A 16,101-nucleotide genomic window follows, 5' to 3' on the forward strand; every position below is an offset into this window, starting at 1 on the left:
GTTTTTGCTTGCACTGTGTAGACTGGCTCAAATTAGCACACTTTTCATCGTTTATCCCGTTGACAAATCGGTAATTATTTTACAAAGCGCGAAAGAAGAAAAACTACCATGCGCGGTTTGCGGCGGCCGCACAAACTAAGCTGTGACGTTGGGAGGAGGGGGCACCGTGATTGGACGATGCCCAAGGTTAGCAATCAAACAAGTTTCGGTTTCGGTTTCGGTCTGTAAAACAACATGTTTGACATTCGATGGCGTCGTTGGATGGGCATTCTCAATATCCCAGTTATCGTAGTACCGCGCTTCTGACATGTTGTCGGCTGTAAAATGCATAGGATAAGTCTCCCGGGACGGCTTGGAATCGTAGCATTCACTATCTGAGGCCTACGCAGTGCATGAACGCCCTCCGCGTCCCCGCAGACGCTCAAGTGCATGCGCGTTTCCCCCATATTTGGAGCTTGCCTCGCTCATGCCTGTATCGTAAAAAGCGTGTTCGCACCAGGCCAAGGGTCTGTTGATTCTGGCCTGTGCCCACTGCCCGCAAGCAGTCGGTGCTTATGGCAACAGCACGCCAACGAGAACTCGCTAGCGCGGCAGTGCCAGCCTGCGCGAGTTCTGTGGACTTGTTCGTGGAGCAATGAACGTTGCGGCCCAAAAAAAGGTAACTCAGTATAGAAAACATCGGCGAAAAACAAAAAAGTTAACTCATAAAATAAAAAGAATGTACCCGCGGCGATTCGAACTTGTGACTGACAAAACACTTGCGATGACATACCTAGCAACCCAGACGTCTAGGCCACAGAGGGCCGCTGGTGGCGATGGAAAAGATAAGGTATATAATGTATAACCAGTTTACACTTTTATTTAGTTTTAGTTTTTCAAGCAGCTTAGGTGACTATTTGTTGTATTGCGCTCGTGCAGTAAGCGTCCCCCGAGTTTCCACAAAAGCTCACGTCCAGCAATTGCATTTCGTAGACGGGAAAGCGTTCGCAGATACGTAGTCGTGCCGCTGACCGCTCTGCTTGTTCGCCCAGCGCAAAAAAGTGCTTCCCGCACCCTAGTTTTACGCTGTACGGTAAAAATATCAGTTGATGTTATTTCCTTAGTACCTATATTGACTTCGCTGACTCTTCTCCCCCTTCAAGAAGCCTTATATTTTCCTACTGGCGTACCAGTCAGCGAAGCGTCGCATGTGCGCTTGTGCAGCGCTTGTGTGAAGCGACCTTGACTTGGAGCTAGATACAGTGTACAAACTAACGAAGTAAATAAAGGCGCATTCTTCCATTCCCAAACGTGTTGTTGCTTAGTTTCAATTGATCGAGCGAATTGCGACGACCCGTTGGCGGCCGGCGGACTAAACGGTGGGCCGTCTGACTCGGTCGCGGAAGGTCAGCGAGCCGTGCAGTAGCGCAGCCAATTGTCAGCTCCTCTCCTGCTGACGTCACACGAAAACGCCACAGAAAATGGGCGAGCGTAGAGAGGAGGACAGCATTTTCGAATTGATTTTTCTACTAAATAAATTCGCGTAAACGCGCACAGAGTGGTCGAAACAGGGCCCAGGGACTCCGGACTACAGTTTGTGCTCGTAATCCCGCATTGTTTACAAATCACTTCAGTGTCCCTTTAACGTGCGCCGAAATCTCGAACACACGGGCGTTTTTGCTTTTCGCCTCCATCAGAAAAGCGGCCGCCGCGGCCGGGAATCGAACCCGCGACCTTGTGCTCAGCAGCCCAACGCCTTAGCCACTGAGCCACCGCGGCGGGTATGTTGTCACTGAGCTCCTGCTACGGGGCACACTAGAATTAATTCTATGGTGGCGTGTTGATTTAAGAATATGGTTTTGATTGACGCCTGACGCCGCAATTCACTAATACTGTTTGGTTTCATGACTCATAGAGGGTCTGCTGCACATTTTCGTGCGAGGGAAGACGACGGTTGATAAGCGCGAGCGCGAGTGCGTTGGTAAGGGCGACTGGTGAGCATGAGTTTGTGCGACTGGCTATGGCGAGTGGTGAAAGTAAGTGCGAGTGAGTGGGAGTGGTGACAACGAGCAGTGAGCGTGAGCGCAAGTGAGCGCGAGTGGTCATGGCGAGTCGTGAGCCTGAGCGCGAGTGGGTGCGAGTGATGGAGGGCGTGTAGTGAGCGGGAGTGTGAGTGAATGCGTGCGGAAAAATATATTTTTTTGTGTGAGTGTGAGTGGCGCCCAGTTTCCCGAGGTATGCCTGGCGGCCCGAGGAGAATTACAAGGTCGTGTCCCGACCGCGCGGCAGGCTCGACATGGCGCAGCTGGGCATGGCGTACAGGAAGGACGGTGTTCTGAGAGACGCAGCATATACTGCGGAAGAAGCGGAAGACATCCTCCGACTAAACCAAAGAGAGAACACAGTGTTTATGGCCACTACAAAGAAGAAAAATACCTTGCGCTACAGTCAGATACAGGCGATTCAGCTTGGTTCGCCAAACTGCAGCCCAGCCGCCTATACATTACCGTGCCTGAAGACACATCCGAAGGGGTCATCTACGGAATACCAGAATATGACGCTCCCCAAGACATCGAAAAGAGCACAGTGAATAGACAAAATCCAACGATCCTTCAAGCGTGGCGCACGGGCCGTACCGAATTGGTGGGGATTTTTCGAAGCCAGGAAAGTTCCCCACCACGTCAGCTGCCGAGGTACCTAATATCGGTGCCTCCTCTGCCAGAACATGCAGGAGACGTGCAGCACCTACAGGCGCCTGGGTCATCAAACCGACATCTGTTTGACACCGAAGGACAAGTGCCGCGGCTGCGGAACTCAAAGCGCACCAATAGATCATCACTGTTAACAGAAGTGCTAATTCTTCTGGTAAGCGGTACGTCACGGGGACAAAAAATGTCCCGATCATTTCAAGACTTCGTATATACTAACGCAACGTCAGTTGGAACGCCTACAACAAAAAGCTAAAACATGAGCAACGCGGAGTTAGAAAACTATCCACAAAATTCAACTCTGAGAATTCGCTGAGAAGTCCGAAAAACAAGGGTCGTCAAAACTCAACCACAACATCAGGTTCACCTCCTCCTCCTTGCAAGACTCCTCTAAATAAGAAAAGACACCGATCAAGATCCAAATCCAAGTCGCGGCTGGAATTCAAGGCAAGGCCCCAAACAACATAAAAGTGCCCATCCCCGTTTAGATCTCGCTCGGACTCAAGGAGCAAAGACGCAATAATCGACAGCCACCCGCCGAAGAGCCTCGTTCGCCATGATTGATTTGATTGATTGTATGGATGAAAGCGCCGACGCAACGAAGGCGATTAGGCGTGCCGTAGTGGAGAGCTCCGGATTAGTTTTGGCCACCTGGTGACCTTTAACGTGCGCCTAAATCTCCTACACACGGGCGTTTTTGCTTTTCGCCTCCATAAGTAAAGCAGCCGCCGCAGCCGGAACGGAAACCCGCGACCTTGTGCTCAGCAGCGGAACTCCTCAGCCACTGAGTTCAGCCCGAAGACAACACATCAAAGGTGAGCGGGGCATACACCGTCTCCGGCACTGCTACATCGAGATTATGAAACACTCAGAACAAACTACTCGCGAAAACGCTAAGCACAACGAAGGAAACAAGAAACTCAAAGAAGAAATCACAAAGATTAAGCAGGCTAAGTCGCAGAAGCCTCTTCAAGCTCTCTTCAAGCCTCTTCAGAAGCCTCTCCAAGCCCCGTAAGAATTCACAGCACCGCCTCAAAAAAGAAAAAGCTGGAGAGACGCCGGATATAGAGAGCACAATATCCGCTCAAATAGAAAACAAAGTCCCAAGAATCTTTCCAGATCTATCTAGCACAATGCAACATCTGTTCTCTTGCATACACGCACAGCTTGCAGATAGAAACAGTCGAGAAATTGTACTAGGGAGGGCTCCAAGGAACACGACAGCTGCGGCAATTGGTCCGACCAAAGCAACAGCCAAACAATATGACAGGAGCGCCGAGGTGGACATCAACCATTGGAAGAGAGCTACATTACCAAACACGCCTCCACTTAATGAGTACAAAATTTGACGAATGATTTGCCAAGGATACTGCCGGAAACTGGAAACCTGCGGCAATTCATAGATATGAAGGAGGCTCCGGTTGTGACACTCTACAAGAAACAGGCGGAATGGCTATTTTATAGGGTACAAGTTTTTCTACGATATATGAGAGGAGGGAATGCCCGTTGCAACGCTTGTTGAAAGAAATCGTTCCGTCATTCAACAAAACACTGGCATCACGAACGTTGATCACGTTCGGGTAGAAATCATTCCAACTCAAAAACACAAAGCCAGAGGTAGGTTTCTTAAGTATATAGCATCCGTAAACGTAAATATGCACACTTTGGGAGTGCTCTTCGCAAAACCTTAGGCGGGGCCAAAAGAAAGTCAGTTATAGGGGTCGGGGACTCTAACGAACTTCATCCCGCCTGAGGTTACAATTATTCAACAACGAAAGGCCTTAATCTATGATTAGACACGCAACCGGAATGATTACCCTAGTAACAGAAGAAAGTAAGGAAGAAAACTTTATTAGGAAAGGATGGCCTGAAGCCGCAGGGGAAGGGGGAGGGCAGGAAGGACGCTAGTAATGTCCAGCCATCGAGGCCGCACAGACGAAGCTCCAAACTGCAGTCAAGGTGTCCTTGACGCGTCAAGAGGCCTGAATCCACTGTTCGTATGAGTGAACCCACGCCGGGCGGTGTTCGGCGCGAAGTACGGCAAGGCCCGGGCAAGAACAGACGAGGTGCGGAAGGTCAAGTTTCGATGTGTCATGGCATGCGTAGCTGAGCGCATGGGGGTCCAAGAGAGAAGGGGAGGATCTGGGAGCAGATCCGGTCTGTTGAAGTCCTGTGAGGTGTACAGAAGGGGAGTTTCCCGCCGAGGTTGGCATCGGTGAGTCTGCCGGCGGTATGTTGTTGCCTTGTTGGGATTCGTTGCCCGGGGGCTCAAAGTGAATGTGCCGTCCCCACCACTGTTCGACGATGTCGGCGGTTAAGGCGAAGCCGGAATTGGGCAGGTCGAGAAAAACCTGGGCGCCGCGAGATAAGCCCGGATGCAGAGAATGCGGGTTCTGGGGTACTGATGACTAAAGGTGAAGGCGCCGGGCATATCGGCGACGCTGGCGCTCCTCGTCAGGATCGAAGTGGGCTCCGCTGGCAACAGTCTCCCCGGGCTGACGGCGGCACGACGAAGATGCCTCGCTCGCCAGCCTGTGGGCGCTTTCATTACCTGGATGCCCTCCATGGCCAGGGATCCAGCGTACTGTTACGGGCGTGTGGAAGGTGTTGTGCAGGGAGCTGCAGGATCCTAATAACGAAATCCACGTGTGTAAGGAAACCACAGCTGACCTCACTTTCACTATAAATATTGGGGAGCGTACACGGCCACAGACTGTAGACATTTTGGCAGCGATTACTATATGTAAGGGCGACTGTTCGCGCAGGCGCTTCGAAAAAGGACCAAAAATACAGACAGTAACTGGGGCAGCCTTCGCGCAATCACACAGCAAGAAACGTACGACATGATAGACGACATAGATTGGTCTACCGCAAAATATAGTTCTATAGAAATGTGGTTTGGGCGAGTTGGTGAAGGTTCATGACTAAAGATCAGTGCGGGAAAGACACGGCACAAACAATTGGTAGCCATACCACCCCGAAAAAGTAAATGTCCAGTAAAGCTGCTGTACACCACTACAAATGGCGATGCAGGAGGGTATGTATTGTTTCTCGTTGTTTGGCGGGCTTGTCGCTTGCGCTCGGCTAGGGCCACTAGATAAGTGTACAGAGTATCGGCAGTCTTTTCTCCTATTATTCTGCGCCGCTATCATGATCATTGTGAGTTCTCATTACGTGACATTTGTTTACAGTGCAACAGTCCATAGGCACCGCCATTTTGTGGTTTATACGTTTTAGTCGGCCATCTCTGGTAGGCTTAACTTGTTCTGCCTGTTGTGTGGGTGCGCGGCACTGATGTCGTTCCGAATGCGAATCAAAGATAACGCGCGTAAGAGCAATTAGGCAGTAGAAGAGGGTCCAAAGATTTCGTTTTGCTACATCTTCAATAGTGTTGTTGTCCAACGACCTGGTCGAAGTTAACACCGAAGCCGTAGATACGGAAATCTCCGAACACTGTTAAACGCTAAGATGGCCGTAGTTGCTGACTTGCTTGGCTTCGTAGCAATGCTCTAATGCATTATGTACTGACACTACGCTTGGCTTTTGGGGTAAATGCTGGTCCTTAGACTGACGCATGCGCTCGGCATCTTGGGTAAGAACTTCTCCCTTTAGTTACACTAGTCATGCTTAGGCTTCAAAGGCAAGCGGCGAAGAGAATCTTCACCAGGAACGCAGGTAGGAGGGGGTCTTATTGTTTACAGGTGTTTTATCGTCCATAATGCAGTTTCGTTGTTTTTTTTCGGGGTGTCCCTAAACGAATCCTGAGCTGTATGCTGTGCTTCCAATTAGCGTGACGTATGCGCTCAGCGTCTTAAACTTTGGCTTTTTCGCGTTTTTGCCAACGCCGATGAAAGTGCTGGGCGAATGAGGTTGAGGTATACAGCTTTGCTGTAAAAGGAACGTGAAGTAGACAGGACAGCGGTGCACTCACAATTAGGTTATTTTGTTAAGAAACTCTGCTAATTGACACACATCAGGCGCCAACGATTCGGTAATTCACACAACAAACCAACAGCAACGAAGCACCATCACTCATAGTTCTGCCATAGCGTAACATATTTTCCCACGTGGGTACGCTGGGCTGTCAATCAGAGAGGCGTATTCTCTGCCATGTAGCACAGCACAACGGAGGTCACACTGATACGGCGGTCGGAAAATCGTATTATTTGTTACGTCTCGTTAACTACCTTGTTGTTTTATCTCTGTGGATTGAGAATAACGTGACTTCTTCAGAAACCGGTATTCAGCTGTGCGGGCATCGGCGTTTTGCCAAATTTCTTTGCGGATTCCGATTCAGTGAACACTTGTGCTCTGACATCCTGGCGTTTAAGCATTTCCTGTTTAGATTAACCTATATGTGTCCACACCGGAGTGGCAACATGTTGTAACGTGGCGACCGAGCAGAAGAAATGAACCATGAGGATGGCGAATTATCTCTGTACATTACTTACATGGTGGGAATCAGATAGCCAGAGCAAGGCACTTGTTGTTGTTGCGCCTTTAGATCGGGCACATAGCTAATGAGGGGATCGGCCAGTTAACAGAAGACAGGAAAAAAAAATAGAATTATTATTTATTAAAAAATGCTTGGAAAGGATAACTTAAGCCTTGTTGGAAGGAGTTCTGGTTACATAAACGACCGAAAAAAGACTGAAAAATCAAAGCGAGAGTGACCAAACGCAATCATAAATTAAATCGATTGGAATTATCAATGAAGCGCAGAAAGGCAAAGAATACATCCCGGCGGCAGAACCCCGTTTCGGAGGCACCGAATGATAGTTGACCCGGCACCGATAGGGAAATCTCCAGACTGCAAGGCGGCACCTCCAGGAGCTCACATCTGAGTCGTGAAAGACGTTGACGTGTCAAGAGGTAGTGTTCTTCAGACTAGTGTTCGTTACAATTGCTGCACAGAGCTGTTGGCGCCAGACGAGACCTGTGTAAGTACCTATTTAACTGGGATACCCGATAAAGTAGGGCTGTAATAATCACCTCTAAGTTGCGCTAAAGGCACCATTGAGATTTATATGAGAATTTTAGATGAATAAAATCTCTTAAAGACAATATAACCGATTCTTGCTGTTCTTGAAGTTTCAACAACCTACGGTACCTAGCAGCGGTTATTAGAGGTGTCCGTTCAACGACGTCTACAACAGGCCCAGAGAGTGCGATCCTTGCACATAGTCGGCGGTCGCAATGAGTGCGATCCAAGCGTGACCAGGAACCCAAAGAAGGTGAATTTCAGAGAGATGAGGTGGCAGGAGTGACCGAAACGCCCGCAGAAAGGGAGTGTATTTGGGGCAGGAAAGGGATTAACATACCGATAAAGAATCTGAAATTATGATTGGAGATATAATTGATGCATCCAGCTTTCCTAGTGCCGAGACAATTTCCAGGAATTCCACGTGGAAAATTGGGATAAAGTCAACCAGACGAACCGCAAAGGACCACTTAAGGAAAAGGAAAATACACCTACCCCGGATTTTCTTTCTTGTTCAGAGGCATCTGAATTATTATAGCACCTCGCTGCATGGAGGCGAAGTGATCTTGCAGGACACAATTGAGGAGTCGGGCTGGTAACAATTTAGCACTTTTGGGAAAAATGTTCCGGAAATTGATAGAAAGATGAGAACTACTGTCTAGTAATGGAATAACCCGATTTATCGGTACACCCAATGGAGAAGGAAAGCTTTGTACCAAAGTGCTTTGCGCACATAATGTTCTGGGCCATTGGTGTGCCAAGAACACCGCTGGTTCAGGAGTAAAGATAAGTTGCTCCCTGTTAACCCCACAGCTATAACCTCTCAGAAGGGTTTCCCCAATAAGTATCCGAGAACTATTTGGGAGAGGAGGAACGCGCGCGTTCAAATAAAGTACTGCATTATCTGCATTCTTAGGTAAACCGAAGCAGCAGCCAAGAGCCTGGCGCTACACAAATACCAGACGATGTGGCTTATACTCCGCGGACCCTGCGAATAACACACACCCAAACTCTAAAATGGGGCGAACGTACATTCTGTATATCATAAGGAGGGTCTCTCTGCGCGTACCCTTGTTTCTATGAGTGAGACGCCTCAACATATCAACAGCACGTGCACCTTTGGCCTCTGTGAGGGCTACTTGTGGGGTCTAGTCAAGCTCACTGGTGTATATTATCCCAAGGTACTTTAAAGAAACAACCTAAAGGATTGCGCCCTGTCGGTAACTGAGAGTAATATTAAGAAGGGTTGACATCGGAAAAACCAGTAAGGAACATTTGTTGACATTGATAAAAAGACAAATACTCTACAACAAGGAGGCAATACTATTCAAATATGACTGCATTATTGCGTAAAGTGATTTAATGTCAGATGCTGGTGCAAAAAAAACGAAATATCGTCCGCATAGAAATATAGACACCAGAAACCACCGGAATAGCGCTTTTAAGGATGTTAAAAAGAACAGGGCAAATACCGGTCCCTTACGGTACCCACCTAGACGGTGGCGTGCTATGAGAAAGTAATATTAAATTTTGCACAACTGAACTGGCTGTCTCAGAAATTCGCAAATCCAAGCTATAACGTACCTTGGGAAATTTGAGATCGGGACAACAACACAGGGTATTCAACGCTATCAAAAGCTTTTGCTGCACCTAGGGTCCCAACATCCGCAAACTGGTTAGTGCAACCGGCTAGCTTAAATCGCATTAAAAGTCCATATGCGCACTCCTAATCGAACAACCGTGGCGGAAAGCAATTTGTCTCAGGGTAAATATTCTAGAACTGGGTGCCAGTTGCATTATACGCTTCTGCAAAATACGCTCTAATACCTTAACCACGCTCGATGTCAATGCGATAGGCCTGACATTTTCAGTCACGAGGCGTTGACCAGCATTTTTAAGTACAGGAAGTATTTTCGGGAGACGCCACATATCGGGGATCCATGCATTTCTAATAGCATAATCAATCATGTTAAATAAGTGATTGGGAGCCTCATCAAATATACAGTAGTGATGTCATCTGGGCATCATTTCAGTAGTGATGTCATCTGGGCCAGGCGCTGCAGCAGTCAATTTAGTCATGACGTCAGCGAGCTCTGACAGTGTCTCCTCTACGAAGTCGTCTACCGCGCCTGGCGGAGTAAAGGAGCTTGAAGCCAATGGATCTGAAATCGACTCTAGAGACACTGAGAGTTCACCTGGAGTTAGCCCCATAGAGTATGTATAATCTGGGGAGGGTAGTGCTTTCCGCGATCGAAGAAATCGAAAAAGCGCATTTCTATTGTTAGGCTTAGAGAGACACGAACACGAATCTGTGTCATAAGTCTGTTGAGCATTGGAAACAGCGCGTTTGAATACCGCTGAAAAATATGTAGTTGCACCAGTTAAGCGGGGTTAGGTTCTTGCAAAGTTTCTTTCAGGCCGCCTTTCTACGTCTAAAGCTGCGCGAACATTCTTCGTCCCAGCAGGGACTAGGGGATACTGACTTCTTCGACATGTCTTCAAATATTGACGACTGAGCTGAAGTAGAAAGGGCGGAACAAAGACCTGTCCCGCATTCAGTTTCGTTTTGTGTGACCAGAGAGGATAGGGACTCCGTCTGAGAGATTTGAAACATCCTATAGTTAACAGAAGATCAGCTCTTGCTAATAATTAAGCGGATTGGACACACAATGTCAAAAACTAAGGGGGTGTGGTCAGCGCTAGACCTGCCGTCAACAGTCGAACAAGAAGACACTGAAACGCCTCGAGAAGATATAGTTAAAGCCAAAACAGATTGCGTTTGTTCTTAGAGGTAGGTTCCAGAACCCCAATTTATGCATGTGAAGTTGTTATCTGTAATCCAATTCAACAAGCGCTTACGACAATAATCGCCCGCAAAGGTAATGGGAAGTACAACTGAACCAATAGCCAAATCAATTTGTTCGGAATCAACAACACCACTAAGAAAAAAACGCTGACCAATGAGAAGGGGTGGCAACCAGGTAGCTTTAACTCCAGCACTAACATTTTACAGTCTGCGCGTTAAATTTGGAAGGACACTTTCGCGTTGTGGGCAAACTTTCTTGAAATCAAACTTAACAGACAGCGACCTCGGGTAGGTCTGTGTAGTCTGAATGTGCGGTAATTATAAAGACCGAATTCTTGATTACTACTCAGCCAGGTTTTCCGTAGCAAAACTACGTCGGTGGGGAATTGGATGCACAAACAAAGTAAATCCGCAAAGCTAGCTGAAACCGAGCGACTATTCCGCTGAAGAACGCTTAGAAGCCCTACGATTCGGAGAGACCCACTGCAGCAACTGCAGCCTCTAATATCTGATCATTGGGCTTTGAAACAGATTGACATTTCTTGAATTTTGCTTTTGGCTGCGCTTCCAGGGCTTCAGCACAAGGTGATCCGGAAAGTTTACTAGGCTGAGGAAGACACTCTGTAGGGAAGCCTGAAGTTCCACGTCCGAATCTAAAGAGGGCGGAAGAGGGGAGGCAAATACTCTGTGTAGACCGCAGGACCACGAACAGACGCGGTACCAGCCTCAGCGCAAGTAAGGCGTTCCGTTCCAATCTACGCACAGAAGTAGTGAGAGCAGGCGAAACTTAACAGAATCCGAGGCAATAGTTGCTGCTGACAGCAGCGGACCGAAGCGACGACCACTTGGGGTGCAGACGTACACGAAATCTGAGCGGGCTGCAAATATGGCGCCAGCTGAGTCACCGCTGTGAGAGATACGCACTCACTTATGCCAGATATTAACTGAGTGATTTCTGTGATAGACATCCTTCTCTACAGCCGCTGCAACAACGGAAGCAAAAGATCGGTCAGTGAGGGAAGGCTGTTGGAGCTTGGCTACCGCTTTTTCCACCGCCGCAAAAATGGTACTCACTACGGCTGCATGAGCGAGTGATGAAGAATATTTGGCCGTAACTCCAGCGTAACCACGTGTCATTTCTTTGACAGTGGCAAAAGCATCCCCGCGCGAAGCGACGCTTACCCATGACGTCAACAACTTGGTCTTCTTGTGCTCTAGCAGGACGATTCGTCTAGTCAGCTGGGTGTCCCACTCCACGTAAACATTTGGTATCTTGGGCAGAGCATTAGTAAACGGGATGACTCTCAGCGAATGCACCACAACGGGGAGAGAATTTGCATGCGTTGGATATGTGGCCAAAACGCCAACAGCTGTGGCGCTGAAGGGGCCAGGGAGAGAGAGGTTCCACACGGTAAATGAGTGGCCATACTTTAATCTTAGATGGACATGTGATCCCAGCAAATTTAGCGATTGCAGATTTTGTTGGCGCCCTGTTTTTCTCTACAACATGGCTGCAACGGTAAACTGAGATGGCTCCCTGCTACCGAAAACTGCTCAAGTCACTCCTTAGGTGTCATCGGGACATCAACACTTGGAACGATGCCCTTCATGCAAGCAAGGTGAAAGGGATAAATACGCTCACCTGAAGAGAGGCAAAAATTGTGCATTTCAACCGGTCAGCAACATAGGTCTCGTCTGACGATCAGCACAAGTTGCCACCTTTGCCAAACGGGCGAACCTCCGTGATGTGCTCGAAACTCTCAGTAGCTGCTCGGCGTGCCGCCCGTACAGAGCAGGGGTCCTTCAGCCGAACGAATCCGCCACTCACTGGTACCAGGACCACGGGGATTCTGCTGACGCCACTGCGCATTATGGCTTCCAATTGCACGTCCTGTCGACGAATGGAGGCCACCCAGGTGATAATTCTACGGACAGGGAACTCAAAAAACATACAGGTGCAGAAACCAGCAACCTGGAAGAAAAGAAAAGACTGAAAGAATGACGAGAAACAAACGCTAATCCGCCTGATGGTTGGCCGATGACCTGGATCAGGACAGCGATCAACCAGGCATCTTAAAAGCAAGCGACCATACTGAGAGACACGTCAGCTGGCTTGTTCACTCCCGCACCTTCTTTGTCGTTGTCGTCTCGGGTCTTTCGTATTGGAGCTGTGTGGTATTGCCCGCCTATATGTCCCGTGATATCCAATGTACATAAATTGTTCGCCTTCCGCATTGTTCACGTCTTCTGCGCTGTCCCCAGTTTACATGGTTGAGTGTACGGTCCATCCCCGTCCTGGCCCCAGCTTCGCGCCTCATTGGGATCGGCGCAATCATCGAGGGGTCGTGAACCCAGTTAGGCGGCCCCAGCCCCGTCGCTATGTGCACTCGACGACATCCCCTTCCCCTTGTCCACATCCCGTGACAAGCCAATTTAGAGCCGCAAAACCCGACGACATGTGACCAGCCGACGGTGACGTGTCGCCAGCCGTGTGGTTTGACGTGGTTACAAGCCCTCACCGGTTCGTCGTTGCCTTGCGCACATCACGGTGACGGGCCGGTGTTCAACAAACCCATCACCTATACCCCTGGCTGCAAGATGTTGTTTCTCGCGTATTTTATCGCTTGGCTTTTCTTTATCCCCATGCTCACCGGGCCGCAGTTTCGAACGGGACGGTCGAAGCTGCGACACGACATTTGTCACGGCCACAGGATACCCGTCGCGCATGTGACAAATGACTCGGAACAGTTTATCAAGCACGCACTTTTTGGCCTCTTAGAGTGGGACACTCATCTTCGTCCGAACCTACCGGCATAATTTTCCTAATTCATATGGGAAATTTGGAAATTTGGAAAGGAAATGAGAAAACCCTTTTGCCCGAATACCTTCTTGCCTCGTTTTTTAAGTTATAGGAAAGCCGGTGCCTTAAACAGGGTATCTTTCTTTTTGCAGAGGTGGAAGCGTCACAGAACTTGCTGTATCATTGCTTTTAGGGCGCAGCCCTTACGCGGCCGTCCCTCGGCTCAGCCGCGTCATCGTCGGAGCCAAGTGAACGATGGCAAGGCCGAAAAGTGAAAGAAAGCAAAGTAGGAGCTGTCGTGTCGGAAAACTGAATCGTGAAAGAAAGCAAAGGAGGAGAGTGTCGTCAAATTGTGAAGGGAGGGTGGTTCGCCTTGGCAGCGCCAGCGCTCTCCGAAAATGTGCGGTGGTGGGAGGGGCGGGGCAGTATGCTGTACCCGCACGGGACACTCTTCTGCGCGACGCTGACGAAAACGAGAGGGGGGTGGGGGCGTGCGTGTGACGACGGTGGGCGTTCCCTGCCTAAGAAGCGGGTCGCCGTCCCTTCATAGAACAGACTTGCCGCCGCCGACGCAGAGGCTGGTCATAGCTGCCGTCGAGAGAACCCGCGAGTGCTGCCTCAGTACACTGTTGCTGCGCCCAAATATCGCAATACGGACTGTCGTAATCGCCAGCGAATTTTTACCAATCTTTCCAGCTTGTGCACAAACATGAGGACTACGTTCACGGGTAGCATGACGTATGCAATGTAGTTATCTGGTTCGAATAGATGTCCTCTGAAAATAGGCCGCCGGCCTTAGCGTGAGAAATTGGACTAGTACCAGCTACTACCTGCAGCTACTACTAGTTGATTTAAAACCGCCAACATGAAGAGTTCCATTCGAGGTTAAAAGAGTTTGCCGACTGTGCTCCGGCTAAGAACTCACCGGAAATTTAAGAAACGAAGAAATGTCCTGAAATTATTCGTTTCATAAGTCTTGTGATGGAGTATTTGGTTGAAGCGGATGCTTCCCAGTATTTATTAAGCCCTCAGAAATGTGTTGGTATCAGCCAAATATGGTTTAAAGAACTATTTTGATTATAACTGTTGTACCTTAAACTTTAAAATTGGTCAGTTACAAGCATTGTGTTGACTTCAGAGATGAAAGATAGCAGCTTTTAACTGTTTAAAAAGGCCATGAAGATATAATACAAGTTTCGTTCATTCGAAAGATTGCGTCGTAAGAATGAAACTTACCCCACTTTTAACGGACACCTCACTCAAAGAAGCAACCTAATTAGAAAAAAAATGGGAATGGCCTTGCGACTTGACACCGCCTAGCCTAGCAAGAAAATCAAAAAAGCTAACAACACCTAGCAGAGCATAGCGAAACATCGCAAGAACAGAAGAATGTGTGCAGACCCCTATCTCCGCTGCTTCTCCAGCCTTGCAAAGCTAGTGCTAGCTGCGCCATCTGTCTCGTCTTCATTTCATGAACTAGGAAAGCGCTTTCATAATCAGCAACGGACGCCGGATGATACCGAAACGACTAGGAGAGTTGCCCAGAGCAGCCGTTGGACACACAGAGCCGCACGCATTCGAATACGTGTTTTGATCTGGGTGTACAGTAAATATCCGAAAGTGCTCATAATAAAACTTGAGGCCACCTACAACGCAATTCTTTACATCCATTGTGGTGTTAGCACTTACGGCACTGAGCACTCAAATTAAATTTATTCAATGTTTTAATGTATAGATATTATATCCCAAGGCCAGACCACGGCCGACATGCTGGGAAAATAAAAATATTTCTAGGCGCGTCATTTTACCCTGCGCAAATGCACATGCACAGACGCACATGCGTATACAGTCAAACCCGATTATAACAAACCCGGATAGAGCCAATTATGCTATATATCGAACAAAAGCAAATCCGTTTCGAAAATTCATGCGAAGCAAATTTCTTATAACAAAGTTCACATCGGATATATCGAACTCGGCGCGCCTACAATTGCCACCAAAATGCATGGTCTTGGAGCGGCGATTCAGATGCTGATTGCCCACGATGGAGATGTTGAGCCTCGCATCGAGCGTCTTGACGCCTGACACCTTCCCTAACTGTTTCCGACGCACGGGATTCACGACGAAGCACATCCATGAGCGAGTCGGGAACAAAACGGCATCATCAGCGACGAAGAGCTGTGACATGCCAGTGACATGCTGCTGACATCAGCGACATGCTGTCACAAAAGGAGTGTCCTTTGAGGATTTCCTGAGTGTCAACGACGACTTTTCCGTAAACCGTGAGGCCCTCCGGCACAGACAGCGTCACGTATGTCACAGCAGCTGGTGATGCTGAAAGTACCGGAGAGACTGAAAATGTCACAAGGGACATCCTCAGTGTCTTCGCTGTTTTAATGAAGGTTAGTGAAGCGCTTTCGCCAGTCGATGCGCTCTGCCAATATTACTTCAATATTCAAGGACACGGCCTTGAACTGGCGCAAACGACGTCTCCACGCAAACGAAAGTGAAAACAAAAATCACCGCTCTTTTGTGAACTAGAGAGTTAAGGCTGAAAGCAGCTGTATTGCATGCAATAAAATAATTTTTTGCGTAATGTAATGGCATAATTTATGCGTTTCTTTCTCTACGTGCGAATGCCACGCGATGTCCGCGTATTGCGAACTCGTAACACAATAGTTAGTTATAGATGGGTTCGGCTATATCGATCTATTGGATATATCCAATTGTGAGGCCACGTGTTACGCAGGCGGGCGTGTGGCTCGCGGAGGAGAATCAACGACAAGTGATGCCATAGGTTCAGCACAACTAAAAAACATATTCTTTG

The sequence above is a fragment of the Haemaphysalis longicornis genome, unplaced genomic scaffold (assembly GCF_048455015.1).
Source record: "Haemaphysalis longicornis isolate Haplotype H1 unplaced genomic scaffold, Haemaphysalis longicornis Haplotype H1 scaffold_61, whole genome shotgun sequence".
In the NCBI taxonomy this organism is placed as follows: Eukaryota; Metazoa; Arthropoda; class Arachnida; order Ixodida; family Ixodidae; genus Haemaphysalis; species Haemaphysalis longicornis.